The sequence below is a fragment of the Narcine bancroftii genome, chromosome 4 (assembly GCF_036971445.1).
Source record: "Narcine bancroftii isolate sNarBan1 chromosome 4, sNarBan1.hap1, whole genome shotgun sequence".
NCBI classification, from domain to species: Eukaryota; Metazoa; Chordata; class Chondrichthyes; order Torpediniformes; family Narcinidae; genus Narcine; species Narcine bancroftii.
This window is the reverse complement of record NC_091472.1, coordinates 7651817-7678611: the sequence shown is the minus strand read 5'-3', so window position 1 is coordinate 7678611 and position 26795 is coordinate 7651817.

Sequence of the window (26795 nt, the reverse complement as noted above, 5' to 3'; positions counted from 1 at the left end):
TGGCCACTTGAAGCCGTTTAGCTGCCGACATTAGAACTGGGCAGTTGAAACCTTCGGAGCAGCGCTGAGCCTCCGCTCTCCACTTTTTGGGTCCACATCAGTGACAAGTCTGCTGTTATAGTAGCTGCAACAGCACCGCCACCTTCATTCCTTTCCTGCTGTTCTCAGAGTCCTGAATGAGCCTCACTCTGGTAAAATGCTTTTGTCCCTACCCCATTTGAACTGATCTCTCTCTTTATATCTACTCTCTGTACTGTATTAATCCCACTGTGCATATGTGTGTTTGAACTTGCTGGATAGCACACAAAACAAGCCTTTACCCTGTATGGCTCTGTGACTATATTTGCAGATGATGGGGTGGGTGGTGCTGACGATACGGAAAGCTGCAGAGAGACTTGGATAGAGGTAGGGAGGCTGGGCAAAGGAGTCACAGATGAAGTACAGTGTTGGGAAGTGTGAGGGCAAGAAGGGTTCCTGAAGGGCCTGGGGTGCTGAAGGCTTCCTGATCGTGTTGGAGATTTGGATCAGGAGCTCGCATTACTGATGGTTTGAACTGGAGTCTTTGAAGCTGCAGAGGCTGCGGGAGCGCATGAGGTGAATCCACGGGCCCTCAGGGACTCGAAAGGGACTCTCTTTTGCTTCTCTTTCTCCTTTTGCAAGGGGCATCAGCAATACTCTTGATGACTCTTTATTTGCCTTATGGCACACAAAAGTTGAAGTACCGTATATTTCGGCATATAAGTCGAGCCATGAAACCCTCAAAAAATGGGAGTCAATTTATATGCCAGGTATAAGCTTTAGTTGACCCTGCCAGTGCCGCCGCTCCCTGACATTTCCCCACTGCCGGGCGCCACCATAACCCACCCAGACATTCTACAGTTGTAGAGTCCAAGGTCCCCGCTCCTACCCAGGAGCCTGAAGTTGCCACTCCTGCTGGGAGAACGAGATTTTCCTTCTGCCACGTAGGCAGACGTTCCTGCTCCTGTCTGGAGATTGATGTCACCGGTCCTACAAGGGAGAATGAGGTTGATGCTTCTGCCCAGTAGGCCAAGGTATTTTTTAACTGTTGTTTATCACTTGCTTAATTTAAAGCTTTGTTACTTGGTGAATGGGGTAGTGGTACAAATTTTGGGTTGTTGCTGTTAGGCCCTGAAAGCCTGAAAATCAGGGAGTCGACTTATACATCCGATATACTACAAAACCATTAAAAAGAGGCTAAAAAAGGAGGGGTTCGACCTATCTGCCTGTTGCCTTATGTGCCAAAATATCGGTACCATGTACCATGCGCATTACACGACGTGTGGAATAAGACCAACACACACAGACGAGTCGAGGAGGAAGACTTATTTATTGCTCTGCCGGCTCTGTTTATATTCACTCCCTGCCTCTGACGGCAGGAGTGACATCATCGCAGCGCCGGCCTCTGACTGACCGGCGTTCCCGCCATGGCCCGATGCTTCCCGCCGTACAGGAGGTCACACAGGACGACGGCCCTTGCGATCTCCGCGTTCGCTGCCCCTTTTGTGAGCTGGGTCACAACTCGGTTGATGGGCCGCTGTAACATCATGTATATTAAATTTTTAATGTATTATTGCACGACGGTAAAATGAACTTGAGGAACCTTTCCTTTTAAAATTTTATTTTTAATTTGCATCAATGACAAACGTAGCATATTTATCCATAATCATACAAAGTAATAAAACGATGCAAAATGATACATAATTTTATATTTTCTCCCCCTCCCCAAAATAGTAGGAAAAAAGAAAAAACCTGAATTTATCATATATCATTCGTTAATTAATTAAATTTTAAAATTACAAATATTATCTCGAACCTCTAAATTAGCTCGGGTGAGTTGGAGTGGGAGTAGCGAACCCTGCAGATGAACTTTCACCAATGAAATCCATATATTGGCTTCCAAATCTTTCTGGTTGATTCCGTGAATTCTACGCTATTTTCTCAGAAGGTATACAATTTTGGAATTCCATTTGCTGTCTATTCAACCCTACATTATTGTCCAATTTCTACATTACCACCATACATTTCTTTGCTACACTTGGAAACATCAAACTTCAAATTTTATATATATATTTATCACCAAATAAAAATATTCTTGGATCTTTTGGTATTTGTACCTTTGTAGTTTGTCCTGGTGAATTTCTCATATCTTCCCAAAGATATGCATCATTTTCACACTGCTGTACTGCATGTAAGAAAGTTCCTACCTCTTTATTACGTCCAAAACATTGATCAGAGCACTTTGAATCAAGTCCGTGCAACTTATGTGTTATGGGCATTGTGCAGGGAGGTGGGACTAGAAAGGGGTGTTTGGTTCGGTGCGGACTAGAAGGGCCTAATGGCCTGTTTCCGTGCTGTAATTGTTATGTTATGTTATATATATGTTATAATATAATTAATGTAAAAAATTGAATTGTTCCGTTATATATGATCCTTGAGGAATCTTGAAGCACCAGAGCAAGTATCTCTTCAATGGGGCACTTGCTGACGGTCATGGAGGACATTCCAAACTTCCTTAGCCTTCAGAGAAAGTAGAAGTATTGGTGTGATTTCTCAGCCCCTGGACAGGCCACTGGAAATTCTTAATCCTATAGAAGTCAAAGCAGCTGACAGTTTCAACTTCATTGCCATTAATGCGGGCAAGCGGGCGAGGCTGAGCAAGTAGTGTCACAGCTCACAACATTGACTCGAGCCTCCTCTGTTGCACAGAAAACTGTATCAAAGAGGATGAAGGTCTGCTCCAAGACTCACTCCTTGAATTGGTGCCACTTAAAAAAAACATTCAGTAGGTTGCTTACCCACTACTCTTTCTGGAAGCTTACTGCGGTGGAGAGCTCAGCCGCAAGTTTGTGGGCGATGAGGAATGTGCAATAAATCCTATCCCCCTCCAACTCTCTAGAACCTCTCATGGCTTTGAAGATTATTCTTGAAAGTTAATAGAAAAAGCAATAAATACTGGCTTTGATTGTGTTGCACATGTTAGTAAGATCGAGTAAAACACAGGGATAGTAAGCTTAAATCATGGAAATTACGTGCTGGAGAGCAGTGCTTGCCCTTGGATATTCTGAAGCAATTGTGTAATAATGCGTTCTGAAAAGAGATGGTAATAATTCAAACAGGCCTCGATCGTGCCTGTGCCCAAAGGTGTGTGGTAACCTACCAATCTGACTCTCAATGTGTAGCGCGACTGAGAGCTGCAAGACCAGAGAGAGTACAACACACTTTTATTCAGTAAGAATAACACTCAATGGTCTTTGGACTGACCTGGGGTTTTGGCCAGGGATCCAGGGTTTATTTTGGGGGCTGGAGTCATTAGGATATCATATCAGTAGTGAATTGCCAGTTCACGACATTCTCCCCTTCCTTTAGAATGAAACCTGCAGGTGAAACAGAGAATGTGGCATAGTCGTAGAAAAAAACTTTTACAATATTTACAAATTCACCCTGTCAGGGCGTCTGGAGATGCGGGCCGAGCGCCGTAGTACGGGTGGGCTCTGGATTTCCTGAACCTCCAGGACCTTGGGGCGTGGGTGATCCTGTTCTGTTTGAGGGGTGGCTGGATCCACTTCCTGAGTCGTCTCACCTGAGCCCCTTGGTGTTTCCCAGGGAACCCTCGGTAGGTCCTGGATCCCTTGAGGTGATGGACCCTCAGTTCTGGCGGGTGCCAGGGCCCTGATGGTCCTCCCTGCTGTCCGGGTGTGCCACATAGGCATAAGTGGGGTTGGCATGGAGTAGGTGCACTCTCTCGACCAGGGGGTTGGTTTTGTGCCTCCTCACGTGCTTTCGGAGCAGCACTGGTTGTCAGTCAAGCTGGGAGGGTGGTCCCAGACACTGACTTTCTCCCAAAAGAAAACATTAGCTCAAGAGGAGTCGCATTGGTCGCAGAGTAGCCGCCTGATGGAGTGGAGCACCATGGGTAGGACATCCTGCCATCATGAGTCTGGAAGTCCTTTGGACTGGAGAGCCAATTTCATGGTCTTTCAAACCGCAGCATTCTCCTTCTCAACCTGTTCATTCCCCCAGGGGGTGTAGCTGGTCATCTTTCTGGATGCAATGCCCCTTACTGACGCAGCTTCCCACTCATAATATATGGATATAGTCGGGATACCCGAAGAGGGCGAAAATGGAGTCTAGGGCCCTACTGGCAGACAGCGTTGACATGTCCGGGCAGGGAATGGCGAACGGGAAACAAGAGTACTCGTGGATGATTGTGAGGAAGTACACGTTCCCGTTCGTGGAGGGGAGGTGTCCCTTGAAATCGACACTGAGTCATTCGAAGGGCCAGGATGCCTTTATCAGGTGCACTTTGCTGGGGTGGTAGAAGTGCAGTTTGCACTCAGCACAGACCTGGCAGGACCTGGTCATTTCCCTGACATAGATGGGGGAGAGCCAGTGGATGTGGTGTTCCTGGACTTCCAAAAGGCCTTCGATAAGGTCCCGCATAAACGACTGGCTTCCAAAATCAAGGCTCATGGGATTGGGGGCAAAGTATTGATGTGGATTGAGAACTGGCTGGCAGGTAGAAGACAGAGAGTTGGGATAAATGGCTCATTTTCTGAGTGGCAGGCGGTGACCAGTGGGGTGCCAGAGGGATCTGTACTGGGACCCCAACTGTTCACAATTTACATTAATGATCTGGATGAGGGATTGGTTGTAATATCTCCAAATTTGCAGATGACACTAAGCTAGGAGGGGTTGTGTGCACGGAAGAGGGGGTCAGGAAGCTCCAGTGTGATTTGGATAAATTGAGGGACTGGGCAGATATATGGCAAATGCACTACAATGTGGATAAATGTGAGGTTATCCACTTTGGTAAATCAAACCGGAGGGCAGATTACTATTTGAATGGCAATAGATTAAGAGATGGGGAAGTGCAGAGAGACCTAGGGGTACTTGTACATCAGTCTCTGAAGGCGAGCATGCAGGTACAGCAGGCGGTTAAAAAGGCAAATGGTATGTTGGCCTTCATATCAAGAGGGTTTGAGATAAGGAACAAGGATGCCTTTCTGCAGCTGTACAGGGCCTTGGTGAGACCCCACCTGGAGTATTGTGTGCAGTTTTGGTCACCTTATCTAAGGAAGGATGTTCTTGCAATGGAGGGAGTGCAGAGGCGATTCACCAGGCTGATACCTGGAATGGCAGGAATGACTTATGAGGAAAGATTGCGCAAATTGGGATTGTACTCGCTGGAGTTTAGAAGATTGAGAGGGGATCTCATAGAGACATATAAAATTCTGGCAGGACTGGACAGAATGGATGCGGATGGGATGTTTCCAAGGATGGGGAAATCCAGAACCCGGGGCCATGGTTTGAGGATAATAGGCAAACCATTTAGGACCGAGATGAGGAGGAATTTCTTGACCCAGAGGGTGGTGAATCTGTGGAATTCATTGCCACAGAGGGCAGTAGAGGCAGGTTCATTAAATCTATTTAAGAGGGAATTAGATCTATTTCTTCAGTATAAGGGTATTAAAGGTTACGGAGAGAAGGCAGGGACGGCGTACTGAACTTTAAAATCAGCCATGATCTCGTTGAATGGCGGAGCAGGCTCGAAGGGTCGAATGACCTACTCCTGCTCCTATCTTCTATGTTTCTATGTTTTATCCTCGATTGAGTAGGGGAAATTGCATGCCTTGATGAAGTGAGCCATTTCCGGATGGTAGAGCTCATTGTGCAATGACTACAACTGGCCGGTGTGTGCAGAGGCAAAGCTTCTGGAGCGTCTGGAGGCTCACTGGGGGAACCAGGTCAGTAGACTATTCCATAGTTATAGGTGGAGTGTTCGATCCTCCACAGTGCGATTTTATCATTTTTAATTTTTCCCTGTTTTGTATTGTTGAACGTAAATGGCATCAATCGCTGGTCTGGGAGGAGTGTGAATTTTCTGCCCACCAGGTAGTGCCTCCAGTGCCTGATGGCTTCCACAATGGCTTGAGTCTCTTTCTCCAGTGATGGGTTCCGAAGCTCGTGACCTTGCAGGGTCTTGGAAAAAAATGCAACTGGCCTACCTGCCTGATTAAGGGCTGCAGCCAGGACTACATCTGAAGGATCACTTTCTACCTGGAAAGGGAAATTCTTGTCCACCACGTGCATGGTGGCCTTCACAATGTGGCTTCTGACGTGGTTGAAAGAAGTTTGAGCTTCAGGTGTCAGTGGGAAGGAGGTCGTTTTTAAGAGGGGATGAACCTCATCTCCACATTGAAATATCCACTGGGCATAATATGAAAAGAAGCCCAGGCACATTCTCAGAGCTTTCGTGGTCCTCGGAATTGGAAGTTCCAACAGGATGCACATCTTGTCGGGGTCAGGGCCAATGACGCCATTCTCCACCATGTAGCCCAAGGTGGCTGGGCGTTTAGCCCTGAACATGCACTTACTGGTGTTGTAAGTATGGTTCTGGGCCTCAGCTGGGTGGAGAAAATTGTGGAGTTTGGGGTCATGGTCTTCCAGAGAGTGGCCACAAATAGTAATGTTGTCGAGGTAGGGGAAAGTGGCCTTCAACTTAAATTCATCCACCATTTGGTCCATTTTTCTCTGGAAGTTTGAGACCCCATTTGAGATAGTAAATGGAACCCTCCAGAACTGATAGAATCTCCCGTTAGCCTCAAAAGCGATGCAGGGACGGTCCTCAGAACAGATTGGCAACTGGTGGTAAGCAGCTTTAAGGTCGATGGTTGAATAAACATTATACTGCGCAATTTTGGTCACTATGTCTGAAATACAAGGGAGGGGGTATGCGTCCAGGAGTGTAAAACGATTAATGGCTTGGCTAGAGTCAATTACAGCCTGGATTTTTCTTACCCCTTTACCATTAGCACCTGAGCCCTCCATGGACTGGTACTGTGCTCAGTAATGTTCTCATCAAGCAGTCGTTGTTTCTTGGCCTTGATGAATGCCCGATCCTCTGCACCTGCTTTTCGTTGCAATTGGTTCGCAATCGGCGCTCAGATTTGGGAGCAGAGGAGGTGGGTAGAGTGTCAACAATATGTATCAGAGCTTTGGGGCCTTCTGTTCCAAACCGTAATGGGAGGTAGAGGGCCAAAATACTCCAGGGTCACGTTTTTGAAGTGACACATGAAGCCAAGGCCCAACAAGACCAGTGCACATAAATTCTTAAGTACATACATTCTGAACTTACAAATTTCCCCTGTGTATGAGATGCTAAAAAATACAATAATTAGAAGGATGCACTTTAATATTAAGTTTTTGGACTGTCTCTGCGTCTATGAAGCTCTCAGTCGAGCCAGAGTCAATTAAACATTTCAGTTGTTAACCCCCACCTTGATTGTGGAATTGTTCAGTTGGTGTGGTATCTCCTGGTCCAACACGATTGCTGCCAGGACTCTGGAGATGCAGTCGCACCTCTCGCTGGGGGTCACTCCCTCCTTGCAGATCGTTGGGCTGGCAAGATGGCTGGGGTCACAAGACACCACAAGATGGCTGTCCTCCTTGTTCTTCTGTTGGCACCGATTTTGAAAGCCAGCAAGATGGCGGAGGCCACATGGTGCGACAATATTGCCGCTCCCCCTCCTCGTCTGATGAGGATGGCGCCAGTTTCAAAACACGGCAAGATGACCCACCGGGGTTTCCTACGTCACTGCCCTCACCATGTGGCCCCACAGGAAGGCCCTAGCACACAACAGTGGCATTGGGGAGGTCGTGGGATTGGACTTTGGACTTGCATCAGTCAGCCCAGAGGGGGTCGCGCACGTGTTGGACATCTCAGTGCTCCCCCTCACCCTGCAGACCTTCACCCAATACCCTTTCTTATCACAACCAAAGCAGATGGAGTCTTTAGCAGAAGAAGCATCTCTTGTTGCCGGAGGCCACCGACGTCAGGGCCAGTGCTGCGTGTGGTGCCTGTTACAAGCCCAAAGGACTCCAAAACCCAGCAGCAATAAATATTCACCACGACAAGTAGTTATTTAAACATAAGTTGTTTTTAATTATATTTAAACATGAAAACAGAATCAAACTTTACCTTATCACCATTAACTTAGCTAACCCAACTTAATCCCCTTCTAATTCTAAGCACACGTGTATGTAATGTGTGTGTAAATTTAGGAAAGTTATTTATTTCACAGTTCAATCTCACTTCCCATTCTTCCAAGTTCTCTGGTTGCAGGCAATTCTGATACAGAGCACAGAATTTATCATGTATAAAGTTCACCAGGTTTTGGTGCTCGAAAGGTAAATGGTTACCGCTAAGGAAGGTTCTTGAAAGTTTGCAGAGAGAGATGTGTTGTTCCAGAATTTCCACAACTGAGGTACACCATTAGTCACCTCAATGTCTTGCAGATGAAACTTGCCCCATCAAGGTTCTCCAGATGATAACCTCTTTCTTTCAAACTACCACAGAGTTATTTTCTGTTTCACTTATTCCAAGAGAGACATCAGACAGATAGCACTTTCAACCATCCGCCGCTCTGGAGCTTCTGTTTCAGTGCCATCAAGCTTCTCCTGCCTTGTTACAGCTTTCTGTGTCACACACAGTCAAAGACTCCCTTCTGTCTCTCCCTCTCTGAGATTCCAACTGCCAGCCGCATGTCCTTTTCTCTCTCATTTGCAAAACCCCCCTCCTTCTCCAGAAAACAATGGGAGTCAGTCTTCTGGCCCATCTGTTGTTTGAGGTGCCTCTTCTAATAGCCTCTCAATGACCTCTGAGTGAGCACTTTGCAGAGAGGTCAAAAGCCTTGCAAAAAGGTCCAACACAGACAACTTGACTCTTCCAAAACAATAGCCTATTAATTTCATGACATAATTTCAATTAGCACCTACTTGTGAAATGTGCATAGCATTCTCCATAGTTTCTGTAAAATTACTAAATATGAATTCTTCAGTATTTCAAATAAATCTGTTTTAAAGTGTGTGTATGTATGTAGCCCACTCTAATTTTACCAATTTATCTTCCAAAAGCATCTCCAAATATTCCATCACACCATAATGGCACCTCTCATGTTGCTGACCCATGACCTGAGCCTGTTCTGGGGGATGGAGTTGTGGCATATTAGGGGAATCAAGGTGGAGGGGCCATGAGTACAATCAGCAAGGGGTGGGCCAGCCATACACGTACAAACGGTATTAACTTCTACCACCCCCTCTTTTAAAAGAAGTCTGGGAAATGGGTTCCATGTTCATCACAAGTTCAGTCTGTCCAGTGGTCTTGACTGCCGTAGCACCGGCTGTGGCTCAGCTGTTGACTCCTGGATGGTCTGGTCATTGATGGTGGGTGGGGTGTCTGGCAACTGAACTGAGACAGTTGGGGTGGGTGCTGCGATAGGGTAATGTGTTTATATGGTGGATGATTGTGAGGGATGGATGCATTGGTTGATCAGCTGGAGTCCCAGGGTCTCTTGTGCACACCAGGTCCCGAACGGATACATGTGTCCTTGTGTCCATCTGGGCATGCCACATCAGTGTATTGTGGATTGGGCTTGGAAGAGGTGGACCCTCTCAACCAGTGGGTTGGACTTATGGCTTTCACATGTTTCGAGAGCAGGACTGGCCCTGGGGGGTGTCAACCAGGATGTCAGTGTGGTCCCAGCGCAGACTTCCTGGGGAAGGGAAACAATCTTTCATGTGGGGTGGCATTGGTGGCAGGGCACAGGAGGGATCTGATTGCATGGGGTCCTTTGGGGAGGACCTCTTGCCGGGGGAGACAGGCAGGCCTTTTGACCTCTAGGGCTAGGAGGATGACCTTCCAGATGGTGGCGTTCTTCCTTTCTACTTGGCTGTTCCCTCGGGGGTTGTAGCTGGCAGTCCTGCTCATGGTGATACCTCTGGCCAGCAGATATTGGTGCAGCTCATCCACTCATGAAGGAGGATACCCCACCCCGGTCGTTATGAATATATAGGGGTACCCGAACAGGGTGAAGAAATGTCACAAAGCTTTAATGGCGGTCGTCATGGCAAACGGGAAATGTGAGTTCTCATCAATGACGTTGAGGAAGTACATGATGCGGTTTAAAGAGGGTAGGGCCCCCTTGAAATCTATGCTCAGGCACTCAAAGGGGCGGGTGGCCTTGATCAGGCTTTGTTTGTCGTCATCCTGATGCTTCCAACCAAATAGGGGAGGTTCCTGGCTTTGTCAAAATGGAAGAACCTGGTAACCCTGGGGTGGCAGAAGTCGACGTGGAGGGTTTGTAAATGGTCTACTTGCACACTAGTGCAAGTCCCTTGGGACAAAGCATCCAAAGGCTCATTGAGCTTTCCGAGCTGCCAGTTTCTCGAGCTGCCGGTTTCTCGCCCGCCCAAGTTGTGCTGCCGGTCTCCCCCTCCCCACCCCGCCCACCTGTGATGCACTGCCGGTCTCCCCCCTCACCCGCCCGACTTGCACTGCCGGTCTCTCACCCGTCTGAGTCGCACTGCCGGTCTCTCCCCCTCGCCCGCCCGACTTGCGCTGCCGGTCTCTCACCCGTCTGAGTCGCACTGCCGGTCTCTCCCCCTCGCCCGCCCGACTTGCGCTGCCGTCTCTCTCCCCACTTTGCCGGATTTTGGAGCTTTCCGGCTTTTAGATTTTACAGTTATAAGTAACTGTAGTTACTAATGAAAATAGTGATTAAAAAAATAACAGAAGCTTGGTTAAATTTCCTTCGCTGCTGGTCTGTTATGTGACACATCGAAAACCTAGGGAAACTTCTACAAATGTGTAGTGGAAAGTGTTGTGACCAGCTGCGTTATAGCCCATATCTATGCCCTGTGTGATTCTGTAAACCTCTATAAAATCCCCACACAGCCTCTTACACCCCAGGGAGAAAAGACCCAGCTAATCCAGACTGTCCCGAAAACTCAAGTGCATCATTCCTGGGAAGATCCTTGTAAATCTTCTTCACCCTCTCCAACTTAATGACATTCTTCCTGTAGCTGGGTATCCAGAACTGTCCACAGTACTGTGTAGTCCCACCCACACCTTGTCTGGTTGTAAGATGACATCCCTGCTCCTGGACTTTACTTCCCTGACCGAGGAAAGCAAGTGTGCCAAACTCTTGTTCACCATCCTGTCTCCTTATGCTACTCATTTCATGGAAATATAACAATACCCACAAATCTCACCCTTCATGGAGGTTACAATGTTAAGTTTCAAGATTCCTTTATTATCATGTAATAGCACAGAACATGTAATATTACATGACATTCCCTTCTGCCCGGCATAAGGCAAAGAGTGTCTATTAGTGTCACCTGGAGCCCCTTACAGCAAGAGAGAAAGAGACACTGCCTCCTCAGAGACATTGATCCCGCCTCCATCACTCCCAGATCCAAACCTCCGACACGATGAGGAAACCTTCAGCACCCAAGTCCCTTTCTGAGCCCTTTTTGCCCTCAGCACCCTCTCAAATCACGGCACCAGCCTGTTCTCCTTCCCTGTAAAGTCATCTCCTCTCCTTCTCCTTCTCACCGGTGGTGGTGGGGAGGGGTGGGGAGGCTGGGGGGTGGGAAGGTGTTCTCCCAGTTTCTGGTGCCCTCCTCCGGTCCACTTGCCCCACTGGAGTCTGCAACCCTCGTAGCCGCTGCTGAGTGCAGGCGTTGCCATCTTGGACGCAGGCCTCCGCGGTCATAGGATTTTACTTACAGCCACCGTCGGCTTCCTTAGCAGATCATTTAAAGCCTGTACGGACCCACCAACATTAGACCTGGGTGGCTGAACTCTTCGGAATAATTCCGTGACTCCGCTGCCCCCTCTCCTGGGTCTGTACCGGCGGCAGCGCCACCATTTATTTTTAAATGGAGGAGATGGGAGTATATATTCCATGGCAAGTTGATACTGATTGGAGGGGATGCAACTCTGAAACAGCTTTGTCCTCTCAAGTGTTTCTTGAACATCGGCACTTTGACTGCTGCAGTATAAGCCTGAACTCCCCATCCTGGATGCATGCGTTCGAGTTAAAACACGAGGTTGGAGAAACTCAGCAGGTCATACAATATACTTTAATTAGCAAAGATAAAGATACAGAACCAATGTTTCGGGCCTGAGGCCTTCTCTGCTCTACCAAGTCCCCTGTCTGACTGACTGAGTTTCTCCAGCATTGTGTTTTTACTTGAACCACAGTGTTTGCAGACTTTCGCATTTTACCGCATTCATTTAATTTAGGTTGCCTGACGAGCACACTGATGTGGGATAGCTGGGGCTTCATTTGGGAAAGAAGTTGTTCCATTTTAAATGAGGAAATGCCTAGACCATGCCCATGGGTTGAAGGATATGACTAAGAAATTCAGGAGGACATACAAGATTCAATTTCTTGCCATGGTAATAAAACAGTGTGCTATTACATGAAATTCCCTTTTGCCTGCAGTAAGGCAGACAGATTCACCACTGGCAGAAATTGCCTGAAGTGGCTTTTACATAGAGAGAGAGAGAAGCAAAAGAGTCCATCCATCCCCCCGAGTCACCAAGTGTTCGTAGATTTGCCGCCAGTGCTTACGCAGCCTATGTTGCTACCCAGAGTCCAGACCAAACGATTAGCAACCGAGCTCCAGATCTGAACCTCCAACATGGCACTCTTGACACCTCCTTGCATCCTGGTTCCGATACCTGGTATCCCTCCGGCAGATCGAGCCAGTCTCCGGCAGTCCGCAGCCCGGTGCGAGTCTCCCGACAGCAGTCTCCAGCAGCCTGCAGCTTTTGTGGGCTCCTCGCCTCAAGTCACCAGCAGCCCTCACTGCTCCACCTCCATGGTCACGGTCCCATGGGTCGTCTCGTGCGCTTCTCCTTCTCAGATGGTGTGCGATCTTCCCGTCCTCTGGTGCCCTGCTCCAGTCCCTCCGCTTGCACAGAATTTAACATTTAGGAATTTTCACTGAGCTCTGATGCTTTAAATGGTTACCGTTCGGGAAAGAAATTTATTGCTCAGTGGACCCACATAATCTGATTCCCTCGATCAGCCACTTCAGTATCTTGCTGAAGAAACTTGCCCCATTAGGGGTTTCTAAATGATAACCTCTTCTTCTGCAGGCCACCACAGAGTTGCTTTTGTTTCCCTTATTTCAGGTAAAACACTCTAGCCGACCATTTCCTCTTGTGTGAACCACAAGGGTTTTCAACAGGTTGAACTCAGAACTCACAATCCGTTTTCAAAATGGGGTTTCAACAAGCTGCCAGTTTGTCATGACTTCAGAAACCAGTTCTTTTGTATTGTATTTTACAAGAAATTGATAGTAACCAATACTTTTTTGCATACTGTTTGGCTTTGTGATCGATTGCAACAGTTTTGGAAAGGTATTCAATCTGTTTTTAACAGTTTATATAATATCCATCTTGTATTAGATCCCGATATATTTTTATTAGGGAACATGCAATCATTAATCGACTTAGGTTTAGAGGATTATCAGATTTCATTTATTTATTTAGCTTTAGTTGTGGCTAAGAAATGTATAGCACTTACTTGGAAAGATAGAAATATACTAACTTTAGATAAGTGGTATTTGGAAATGAAATTTTGTTTGACCATGGAAAGGATATCTTTTTCAATTCAGGATAAGATGTCTTTTTATAAGTTAAAGTGGACTCCGTTTGCTAATTATATGCATTTAACTTTGAATTAAATATATGTTTAAGTGTGATATTTTAGTATTGATAACTTTTTTTTGTTGTTGTTAGAATTTTTTAGGTTAAGTTTTATCTCTTTTTTTTGTAAATGGGTATTTTTTTCATATATAATATTGTCAATTTTATTAACTCTTCACTCTTTATTTTGGGGGGGGAGGGTTGGACTAATTTTAAGTTAGACTATTAATATTGTGTTACAATTAACGGGGGGGGGTTATTTTGTGTAGTTTTCTGATGTAATATTGTAATCATACCTTTTTAAATTTTCTTCTATTTTTCTTTAAATGTAATTCTTTATTGTATTCATGTTATAAAAATTTTAAATAAAGTCTTTAAAAAAAAGAAACCAGTTCTTTCTGTCTCTCCCTTAGAGAAAGCCTCTTTCTCTCTCTCTCTCTCTCTCTCTCTCTCTCTCTCTCTCTCTCTCTCTCTCTCTCTCTCTCTCTGCTTGCAAAACCACATGATCTTCTTAGAACAGCAAACTGCAACCAGACAGATTGCAGCACCGGACCCAAACTTGACTTCATGGATCCTCTTGTACATGAGTGAAACAACATTTCACTTGTGAATCTGTAAGGGTCATCTACTCCATCCGTTGCTCCTGCTGTGGTCTCCTCTACATTGGAGAGACTTGATGCAGACCGCTTTGTTGAGTACCTTGGCCCTGTCAACTGCAATAACGTGGAAATCCCATTTCACCCACTTCAGATCCCCATCCCATTTCCTTACTGACATGTCTGTCCATGGTCTCATAGACTGCCTGACTGAGACCAACTGTAAATTGGAGGAAACTTATCTTCCGACTGTGCATCGTCCAACCGGATGGCATGAATATTGACTTCTCTTGCTTTTGTTTAAACCCCCTCCCCCCCCGCAACATTTTCCCCTGTCACCTCCCCCTACCTCTGTCTCTCCTTGTCTCCTTTTGTGCAAACATGATAAATTCTTACCTCGTCCCTTATCACATGCAATGAACACCTTGTGTGGGTCTGGATTCCTCCCCCAGCCGGCACCATCTGAATTCTGAGATTTCCCACTTCTGGCTCATTCTTCCTATTCCTTGAAGAAGGGCTCAGGCCCAAAACATCAGCAAAATGTGGAGCGGTGAAAGGCCGGTTGAGTTCCTCCAGCATTTCAATGTGTTTTTACTATCCTCTTGGATATGTCCGCTCCGAGTCCCCAAGAAAGGTATTAACCATCACTGTGGAGAATGAACTATTTTTGGTGAAAGGACAGGCACATTTACCCTTAAGCTGAAATTATTGGCAGGAGTAATTTCACCCATGAAATTTTTTCAGCTTGCTCGTAATTATGAAGGGTTACAATGGAATATATTTGGTGAGTAGTTTCTAATAACAGAAACAGAAATCAGATGTTTCAGCTTGGATAATTGGGAAAAAGGAGGGAAGGGAGTGATTTTGACACAGAGGGTACTTGTAACCATGATAATATACTCTGCGGGGAATTTTGGTTTGGAAGTACTTTCAAAAGGGAATTGGATAAATCTTGGAAAAGAAACATCTTGCAAGAAGGAATTCAGGGAATTGAATGAGTAACAATGTGGATCTTATTTCCTGCAGTTGAGTCCACACCAGATATGTCCTTAGCACCAACTGTGGGATGCAGATCCACGGAGATTTTCAGGGATGGAAGCAGGCCCTTTGGCCCATCTTATCCATGCCGCCAACCTGACCTCATCCCATTGGCACAGGAAGTTAGCTCAGCAGATGGGAATGGATGGTGAATCTTTTCCATAGTGCAGTGATTATACAGAGAGGATGATTCCTTCCGAGGGAGAATGTAGAACAAGGGGTCGCTGTTTAAAAATAAGAGCTCACCCATTTAAGACATTGATGTGGAGAATTTGTTTTTCTCTCAGAGAGTACTGAGTCCTTGAAACTCAATGAGCTGTGGAAGCAGAGAAGTTTCAAGGCAGAGCTGAATATCTGCTTGATAAGCAAGGGGCTGATGTGTTACCAAGGTCAATTGAGTTTACAGGAGAGAATGAGCTACCTCATCCTTACTTTTCAAAAAAAAATTAGATGTACAGCTCGGTAACAAGCCCTTCCAGCCCACGAGCAGATTTTAACCTATTTATTTTTAAAACTCAAGATTCACTACATCAGATGGCAGCTCATTCCACACTCCCACCACTCTGAGTGAAGAACTTTCCCCTAACATAACCATATAACCATTTATGGAGTGGAAACAGGTCATGTCGGCCTTTCGAGTCTTCACCGGTTCACTAGAACAACTCCACTAGCTCAAACCTCCCACTCTCTGCCAACCCCCTCACCTTCTCTTAAATGACAGAAGTAACCCTGCCCCAACTATCTCATTCGGAAGTCAATTCCATTCTGCCACCACTCGCTGAGTGAAAAATCATCCTCTAATATTTCTCCTAAAGTGTTGCCCCCTTACCCTTAACTCATGGCTTCTTGTTCCAACTCCCCTGCCCTCAGGGGAAAGAGTCTGTTTATGTCTAGTCTATCTATTCCTTTCAACATTTTAAATACCTCTATCAAGTCCCCTCTCAGTCGTCTACATTCCAATGAATAAAGTCCCTGTCTCCTTAATCTCTCCCTGTAATCCAGATGCTGTAAGACAGGCAACATCCTTGTAAACCTTCTCTGCACCCTCTCCACCTTATCTATATCCTTTCTATAATTTGACCAGAACTGAGCCCAGTACTCCAAACCTGGCCTCACCAATGCCTTAAACAGCTGCAGCATCACCTCCCAGCTCCTATACTCTAGACTATGATTTATGAAGGCCAGCGTACCATATGCCTTCTTAACCACCCTGTCTACATGGAATCTACCTTCAGTGAACTCTGTACCATAACCCCCAGGTCCTTTTGCTCCTCTGCGGGCCTCAATGCCCTCCCTATAACTGTATATGTCCTATTCTGGTTATTTTTTACCGAAATGTAACACCTCGCACTTGTCTACATTGAATTCCATCTGCCATCTTTCAGCCCACTCTTCCAAACAAACCAAATCCTTCTGTAATCAAAGAAACTCTACCTCACTACCAACACTCCCCCTATTTTTGTATCATCCACATATTTGCTTACCCAGTTAACTACACCCTCCTCAAAAATCATTAATATAAATTATAAACAACAAGGGACCCAGCACCAGTCCCTGAGGCACCCCGCTTGTCACAGGCTTCCAACCTGACATACAGTTGTCCACCGTGACTCTCTGCTGTCTATCTCCCAGCCACCTCTGAACCCATGTCACAATCTCTCTACTAATTCCTAGTGACTGAACCTTCCTTTTTAACGTTCCATGTGGAACCTTATCAAAAGCCTTACTAAAATCCAAATAGATCACATCAACCGCCCTACCTTCATCCACCATTTTTGTCACTTCCTCAAAAAACTCAACAAGGTTCGTCAAACATGACTTTCCCTTCACAAACCCATGCTGGGTGACCCTATTCAATCCTTGCCTTTCCAGATATGTGTATATCTTTGGCTTGGCTTCGCGGACGAAGATTTATGGAGGGGGTAAAAAAGTCCACGTCAGCTGCAGGCTCGTTTGTGGCTGACAAGTCCGATGCGGGACAGGCAGACACGGTTGCAGCGGTTGCAGGGGAAAATTGGTTGGTTGGGGTTGGGTGTTGGGTTTTTCCTCCTTTGCCTTTTGTCAGTGAGGTGGGCTCTGCGGTCTTCTTCAAAGGAGGTTGCTGCCCGCCAAACTGTGAGGCGCCAAGATGCACGGTTTGAGGCGTTATCAGCCCACTGGCGGTGGTCAATGCGGCAGGCATCAAGAGATTTCTTTAGGCAGTCCTTGTACCTTTTCTTTGGTGCACCTCTGTCACGGTGGCCAGTGGAGAGCTCGCCATATAACACGATCTTGGGAAGGCGATGGTCCTCCATTCTGGAGACGTGACCCATTCAGCGCAGCTGGATCTTCAGCAGCGTGGACTCGATGCTGTCGACCTCTGCCATCTCGAGTACTTCGACGTTAGGGATGTAAGCGCTCCAATGGATGTTGAGGATGGAGCGGAGACAACGCTGGTGGAAGCGTTCTAGGAGCCGTAGGTGGTGCCGGTAGAGGACCCATGATTCGGAGCCGAACAGGAGTGTGGGTATGACAACGGCTCTGTATACGCTAATCTTTGTGAGGTTTTTCAGTTGGTTGTTTTTCCAGACTCTTTTGTGTAGTCTTCCAAAGGCGCTATTTGCCTTGGCGAGTCTGTTGTCTATCTCATTGTCGATCCTTGCATCTGATGAAATGGTGCAGCCGAGATAGGTAAACTGGTTGACCGTTTTGAGTTTTGTGTGCCCGATGGAGATGTGGGGGGGCTGGTAATCATGGTGGGGAGCTGGCTGATGGAGGACCTCAGTTTTCTTCAGGCTGACTTCCAGGCCAAACATTTTGGCAGTTTCCGCAAAGCAGGACGTCAAGCGCTGAAGAGCTGGCTCTGAATGGGCAACTAAACGGCATCGTCTGCAAAGAGTAGTTCACGGACAAGTTTCTCTTGTGTCTTGGTGTGAGCTTGCAGGCGCCTCAGATTGAAGAGACTGCCATCCGTGCGGTACCGGATGTAAACAGCGTCTTCATTGTTGGGGTCTTTCATGGCTTGGTTCAGCATCATGCTGAAGAAGATTGAAAAGAGGGTTGGTGCCAGAACACAGCCTTGCTTCACGCCATTGTTAATGGAGAAGGGTTCAGAGAGCTCATTGCTGTATCTGACCCGACCTTGTTGGTTTTTGTGCAGTTGGATAATCATGTTGAGGAACTTTGGGGGACATCCGATGCGCTCTAGTATTTGCCAAAGCCCTTTCCTGCTCACGGTGTCGAAGGCTTTGGTGAGGTCAACAAAGGTGATGTAGAGTCCTTTGTTTTGTTCTCTGCATTTTTCTTGGAGCTGTCTGAGGGCAAAGACCATGTCAGTAGTTCCTCTGTTTGCGCGAAAGCCGCACTGTGATTCTGGGAGAATATTCTCGGCGACACTAGGTATTATTCTATTTAGTAGAATCCTAGCGAAAATTTTGCCTGCAATGGAGAGCAACGTGATTCCCCTGTAGTTTGAGCAGTCTGATTTCTCGCCTTTGTTTTTGTACAGGGTGATGATGGTGGCATCACGAAGATCCTGAGGCAGTTTACCTTGGTCCCAACAAAGCTTGAAAAACTCATGCAGTTTGGCATGCAGAGTTTTGCCGCCAGCCTTCCAGACTTCTGGGGGGATTCCATCCATACCTGCTGCTTTGCCACTTTTCAGTTGTTCGATTGCCTTATATGTCTCATCCAGGGTGGGAACCTCATCCAGCTCTAGCCTTAGGGGCTGTTGAGGGAGCTGGAGCAGGGCGGAATCTTGGACTGAGCGGTTGGCACTGAAAAGAGATTGGAAGTGTTCTGACCATCGGTTGAGGATGGAGATCTTGTCGCTGAGGAGGACTTTGCCGTCTGAGCTGCGCAGCGGGCTTTGGACTTGGGGTGAGGGGCCGTACACAGCCTTTAGAGCCTCGTAGAAACCCCTGAAGTCGCCAATGTCCGCGCTGAGCTGGGTTCGTTTGGCGAGGCTAGTCCACCACTCATTTTGGATCTCCCGGAGTTTGCGCTGAAGATGGCTGCATGCGCGACGGAAGGCTTGTTTCTTCTCTGGACAGGACGGCTTTGTAAGGTGAGCCTGGTGGGCAGCTCGCTTCTTTGCCAGCAGCTCCTGGATTTCCTGGCTGTTTTCGTCAAACCAGTCCTTGTTTTTCCTGGAGGAGAAGCCCAGTACCTCTTCAGTGGATTGCAGTATGGTAGTCTTCAACTGATCCCAGAGGGTTTCAGGGGACGGGTCCGTGAGGCGGGTTGCATCGTCGAGCTTTGCTTTGAGGTTTGCCTGGAAGTTTCCTCTCGCTTCGTCTGACTGCAGGTTTCCAACATTGAACCTCTTTCTGGGGGCTTTATTGTTCCTGGGCTTTGGCTTGAAGTGAAGGTTGAGCTTGCAGCGAACCAGCCGGTGGTCAGTGTGGCATTCCGCGCTAGGCATGACCCTGGTGTGGAGCACATCTTGTTTGTCACTTTCTCGCACCAGGATGTAGTCCAGGAGGTGCCAGTGTTTGGATCGGGGATGCATCCAGGTGGTCTTAAGGCTGTCCCTCTGCTGAAAAAGGGTGTTTGTAATGACGAGCCGCTGTTCTGCGCAGAGCTCCAACAGGAGGCGCCCATTGTCGTTGCACTTGCCGACGCCATGCTTGCCCAGGATTCCTGGCCAGGATTCTGAGTCTTTGCCGACACGAGCATTGAAGTCGCCCAGGATGACAACCTTGTCGGCTGTAGGGGTGCGTTGGATGAGGTTGCGCAGGTCGGTGTAGAACTTGTCCTTTTCTGCTGGTTCCGCCTGGAGGGTTGGAGCATAGACACTGATGAGGGTGATGTGACGCTTGTTCTGAAGGGGGAGTCGCATGGGCATGATTCGGTCCGAGAGGCCTGTCGGAAGGTTTTCGAGTTTGGAGGCAATGAAGCTCTTGACCATGAAGCCTACACCAGATAGGCGTCGTTCATCCGAAGGCTTGCCAGACCAGTAGAGTGTGTAGCCCGCGCCGCGTTCTTGGAAGCTGCCTACATCTGCCAGGCGGACTTCACTGAGAGCGGCTATGTCGATGTCAAGTCTGAGGAGTTCATGTGCAATGAGGGCAGACCGACGTTCAGGTCGGTGGCTGTCAGCCTTGTCTAGCATGGTTCTGATGTTCCAGCATGCTAGCTTGAGTTTGTGAGCATCTTTTGAGGGGGAGGACGTGGAGGGGGAGGACGTGAAGGGAGAGGACGTGGAGGGGGAGGACGTGGACCTGTCCTCGGGCCTGCGCAAAGGAGCTTTTAGGTGGAGTGCAGTGCGCGCAGTACTGGCCCCACCCTTTACACCCATGGTTCGTGTGCCGTGGCCAAGCAAGCTGGGACGTGGCAGCGAGGTCCTTGGGTCGTAGGTTTTATATCGGAGTGGCCTTCTCCTATGCAGGTTTCTTTCCCAGGCTGGAGGGGCCTGCCTCCCCTCCTAGGTCAGTCCATACTGCCCGGACCGGGGCCGAGGCCGCCGCAGTTGGAGGCGGCGGCCCCAGTCCGTGCACAGGGAGAACAGCAGCGGCCCCGGCCCCGGCCCCGGTCCGGGCGAAGGGTAGACGGCGGCGGCCCCGATACGGGCAGGAGCAAGGGGGAGACGGCGGCCCCGGCCTCGGTCGAGTGAGGCAGGCGGAGGCCCCGGTCCGGACAGGGAGTGGGAGGCGGCGGCCCCAGTCCAGGCACAGGGAGAGCAGCAGCGGCCCCGGCCCCGGACTGGGCGAAGGGTAGACGGCGGCGGCCCCTATACGGGCATGAGCAAGGGGGAGACGGCGGCCCTCGGCCTCGGTCGAGCGAGGCAGGCGAAGGCCCCGATCCGGGCAGAGAGTGGGAGGCGGCGGCCCCAATCCAGGCACAGGGTATGCGTATATACTATCTTGAAGAATACCCTCCTTAACCTTTCCCACCACCAAAGTCAAACTTACTGGCCAATAATTACTTGGCCTACATCTACTGCCTTTATTGAACAACAGAACTACATTTTCAACCCTCTAATCCTGTGATACCACCCCCTCCTCCAGTGATCTTTGAAAATTCACTGTCAGAACCCCCGCTATTTGTTCCCTGACCTCTCTTAAAGTCCTGAGAAAAATCCCATCAGGACCAGGAGACTTATCCACCTTAATTGACCCTAGAAGCTCCAAATCTCTCACTTTACTAATCCCTATCCTTTCCATAACTAAGCCGTTTGCCTCTCTTATCTCATAGAGCCTAATGTTCCTTTCCCTTGTGAATACTGATGACAAAAAATTGTTCAATATTTCTCCCATCTCATACGGTTCCTGACATAGTTCACTGGTCCCATCATCCAGTGGATCTATTCTATCCTTAACACTCCTTTTACTGTTCACGTATCTGTAAAAACCATTAGGAGTAACCTTCACCTTATTAGCTATGGACTCCTCATACCTTCTTTTTGCCTCTCTAATTTCTCTCTTAAGGTTCTTCCTGCAATCTAAGTAACGACCATACATCTCCTCAATCCTTTGCTTTTTATATTTGGTATTGGCCTCCCTCTTGTCCCGAACCAACTTCTTAATTTCACCAGAAAACCATGGCTCCCTCATACCTTTAGTCTTCCCCTTCGGCCTGACTGGAACATAAAAATCCTGTACTCTCAAAATCTCACCCCTAAATGCCCCCCAAATTTTTTCTACACCCTTTCCGGCAAAAAGATCAGCCCACACAACTCTCTGCAAATCCCTTCTCATTTCTCCAAACCTTGTCTTCCCCCACTCAAAGACCTTTAACCTCAGACCCGATCTATCCCTTTTTATCATTAAGCTAAAGCTAATGGACCCATGATCACTGGATCCAAAGTTCTCTCCAACGCTCACCTCCATCACCTGCCCCATTGCATTCCCAAACAACAGATCTAACACCGCTTCCCCTCCAGTTGGCATTTCAACATATTGCTGCAAAAAGCCATCCTGAACACAATGCATAAATACTAAGCCATCCTGCCCTTTTACTGACTATGTTTCCCAATCTATGTTTGGAAAATTGAAATCCCCAACCAACACCACCCTATTTCTCCTACACATTTCACCTATTTCCTTGCATATTTGCTCTTCTAGTTCCCTTTCCCCATTTGGAGGCCTATAATATACCTCCATAATAGTAACCTCATCCTTCTTATTTTTCAGTTCTACCCACACTGCCTCCCTTGACGAGCCCTCCAGTCTACCTTGCCTCAGCACTGCTGTAATATCCTCCCTGACAAATAATGCCACACCTCCCCCTCTTAATCCACCAACTCTGTCACATCTAAAGCAGCGAATTCCTGGAACATTCAACTGCCAGTCACAACCTTCCTTCAACCACATCTCACTAATGGCCACAACATCATAATGCCACATGTAAATCCACACCTTGAGCTCATCCAGCTTCCTTACTATGCTCCTTGCATTAAAATAAGTACATCTCAGGGATCTCCTACATCCTACCTTCTGCATATCCCATTCTCACAATTTTCACTACAACATCTTTTTATTACTTCCTGCTTTTCCTCCCTCAAATTATTTAAACTTGTCTCTTTCCTTAGCCTACTAACCCTCACCCTGCTCTCCTGGCTAACTTGAAACCCTGTCCCCAACCATACTAGTTTAAACCCCCCCCACGACAGCCCTAGCAAATGCCCCCATCAGGAGACTGGCCCCTCTGGGATTAAGATGTAACCCATCATTACGGTATAGCTCCCATCTTCCCCAAAAAAGGACCCAGTGGTCCAAGAACTTGAAACCCTGGCTCTTACTCCACCCCTTTAGCCACGCGTTTAACCTCCACCTAATTCTATTTCTGCCCTCACTGTCACGTGGGACAGGAAGCAATCCAGAGATTACCCCCTTAGTGGTCCTCCTTTTAAGTTCCCTACTCAGCTCCCTATACTCATTCTGCAGGACCACTTCCTCCTTCCTTCCAACATCATTGGTACCAACATGTACCACAACCTCAGGCTCCTCACCCTCCCCTTTTAGGATGTTCTGAATGCGCATAGTCACACCCCGGACCCTGGCACTGGGGAGGTAAACCATCATCTGGTTTTCCTTATCACATCCACAAAAACCTCTGTCTGTCCTCCTAACCATTGAATCCCCTATGACTATCGCCCTTTTCCTTTTATCCCTACCTTTCTGGGTCACAGAGGTTGACACCACACCACTGCCCACCATAGTCTGATTCTCCCCCTCTTCAGTACTCAAGGTGGAGGACCGATTTCTGAAGATTACAGGCTCGGATGCTTGCACATGAACCTGACCCCTCCCTTTCCTCCTCCTGTCGGTAACCCACTGCCCCTCCTCCCGTGGCCCCTGTGCGACCACCTGCCTGTAGCTCTTGTCCATGATAGCCTCATTCTCCGTAACCAGAGTAAGGTCATCGAACTGCAGCTCAAGTTCCTTGACCCAGTCCTTCAGGCTACACTTCTTGTCCGTGATGGCCTCACTCTCCCTAACCAGAGAGAGGTCATCGAGCTGCAGCTCAAGTTCCTTGACCTGGTCCTTTAGATGCTGCAGCTCAGCCCACTTTGTGGACACGTGGACGTCCGGGAGATGTGAAGACTCCATGAATTCCCACATGTGACACTGAGAGCAGAAAACTGCCCTCACACTCATCCTTCCTCCTTCTCCTCACACCTTACAAAGTAAAATCATAAACAGATATATATTAAATTAACTGTGAATGTCTTATCTTTAGTTCAGCCTCTGCTCGCTTAAGCCTCGAAGACCCACTCCTTCACTGTGCCACTCGTCGCTGGCCGCTCCCCTATACTTACCCTCCTTTTATTGGCCCCTTGACCAATTAACCCCCTCACTTTCTCCAAGCTCCTCTTCCTCTAGGTCATCACCCGAAATCCAGTTGCCGCCTCATCTGACTCAGCCCGAATCAAGTACACCTTGATTTTAAATGATGTGATTATATCTGTCTCCTGCATCACCTCTGCCTTGAGTACATGAGAAATAGCAGCAGGATTTGGTAATCTGATCATTGGCCTGCTCTGCCATTCAACAAGGTCATGGCTGGTCTGGCCATGGACTCAGCTCCCCCATTATCCTTCTGCTAAAATCTATCCATTTGCATTTTAGATTGAGGAAGCCTCCACTCTTTCTCCAGGCTGAGAATTTCTCAGATTCACCACTATTTTAGCAAAGCTGGAGAACACAGAAAGCGGACTGTTGTCATCTCGAGTTGAGGAACCCATTCAGGCTCCGAGCTGCCAGTGACTTGCAGTCAAAGGATGTGCAGTCAGGCTCGAAACTGGCTGAAGGGGTTTCAGGTATTATCATAGCCCCGGATGTCGTGCCAACCCATATATTCTTTAAAATAAAAATTACTAAACCCTCCCTACTATGTAACCCTCTATTTTTCTACAATCTATGTGCCTGTCTAAGCGTCTCTTAAATACCCCTAATGTTTCAATCTCCACCATCACCCCTGGGAAGTTATTCCAGGCCCCCACAACTCTCTGCATAAAAACTTACTCTAGATCTCTCTCCTAAACTTCCCTCCTTTAACTTGATACGCATCTCCTCTGGTGTTTGCTGGTCCTGTCCTGGGAAACAGGTGCTGGCTGTCCACCCTATCTATGCCTCTCATAATCTTGTAGACTTCTATCAAGTCTCCTCTCATCCTTCAACACTCCAAAGAGAAAAGCTCCACCTCTACTCACCTTGTCTCATAAGACTTGTTTCCCAATTCAGGCAACATCCTGGTAAATCTCCTCTGCACCCTCTCTACAGCTTCCACATCCTTCCTGCAATCAGGTGACCAGAACTGAACACAATACTCCAAGTGTAAAAACACAAATCTGGAGAAACTCTGCTGGTCAAGCAGTGCCCTTTATATAGCAAAGGTAAAAATATATACCTGATGTTTCGGGCTTGAGCCCTTCATCAAGGTACCTTGGATAGGTGGTCTTGCCAATGGATGACAAGGATGGAACGGATGGCAAATTTCTTCAGTTGTTTGATGCAACATTAGCACGGAGTCCATGTCTCACATCCATATAGGAGAGAAGGGATGACCACAGCTCTGTAGACTTTTAGCTTTGTGGAGATGCGGACATTGTGTTGATTGAACACTCTGGCACATAGCGCCCCCCACCCCCCCACCCAAGAGCCTGACTGGCCTTGCTGATCCTGGAATCAATTTCTTTGTCCGAAGACCCATCACTCGAGATGATACTGCCCAAGTATTTGAAGCTATTTGCCGTAGTCAGCTGTGTGTCATCGACAGTGATTTTTGGTACTATGGTTTTGGTGTTTGGCACGGACTGACGGAGTACTTCAGCCTCGTTCAGGTTGATGGTCAGGCCAAAGAGCATAGCAGTGTCTGAGAATTTGTTCAGCATTAACTGTAGATCACTATCTCTGTTCGCCAAGAGCAAACAGTCATCATAAAAGGGATTTCTTGAATGACCGTGTAGAGGCACATTATCTGTTGGTTCAAATGGTGAAGGTCAAAGAAAGAGCTGTCCCGTCAGTACACCCTCCTCCAGACCTTGGACAGCATGTGACAACATGCAAGTGAAAAACAGATTTAAAAAGACTGGGGTGAGTACTTAGCCCTGCTTCACCCCATTAGAAATGGCGAACCGTTGTCCTGAAAAGTGGAAGAATTTCAAAGACGTTGTAACACAGATAGCAACAACTATACTCGAAATGAAACCCCGAGACCATCAGGATTGGTCCATTTCAACAGCCCTTAGGGTCAAAAACAAGCCCTATGCAGAGTGGTAAAATGACCTGTCATCTGTCTCAAAGAAGGGCAAGTTTAAATTAATTACATGCAGATGAAACATTTCGTGATTCACCCAGAGCTTACTTCCGACCTTATGGGATAAATATCTTGACATAGACATCACCAGAGATATTGGAGTCCAGAGGGAGGTTAACCCCGGCATATCTTAAGTATGGGCTTGTAGCCATCGGAAACGCAGTGGTGGCTAATGACCGCAAAATAATGACACACACATGTGCAGGTAAATCAGAGCTCGTTTACCCGAGTCACGTGGATATTCTTTTAAAACACTGAACCACGTCATGACGTTATGACGTCCCATGCCAGTTCGCTGGACTTCTGGGTGTTGTAGTCTATCTAGAGTGCCGCTACAGGCCCCCCTCTCCCCCCTCCCCAGAACCAGCTCTATCATCTATTAGTTTTTTGGAAGGACAACCCCTGCTAGGGGTTGAATAGGGGCAGTTTTGTCAACATGGGCAGATTTGAGCCTGTCAATTGTGAATGACAGAGGCTGCCCGGCAACGTCCAAGATACAGGTTGACCTCGCTCATCTTATCACCTTGTATTGACCCTCGTTTGGTGCCTGCAAGGGCTGGCCATGTGTTCCTCTATGTACAAATGTGCATTCACAGGCCTTCATTTTGTGTGGTACAAAAGAATTTGCCATGTGATGATGGTGCTACAGGGGATAATTTGCCTACGGTATCCCTTAATCTGCTCAGCAGTTCTTTGGGATCTTCATCTTCACTAAGTCCATGTGGAAAAAATTCCCCTGGGACCACCAAAGGTGTGAAGCTCTGCAGACCACGTGTGAAGACCCCCTTTTGGAGTTGTCCTAATGCCGAGCAATGCCCATGGTAATTCATCTGCTCAGTTGGGACCGTCCAAATGGGCCATTAAGGCTGATTTAAGGTGATGATGGAATCGTTCAATCATCT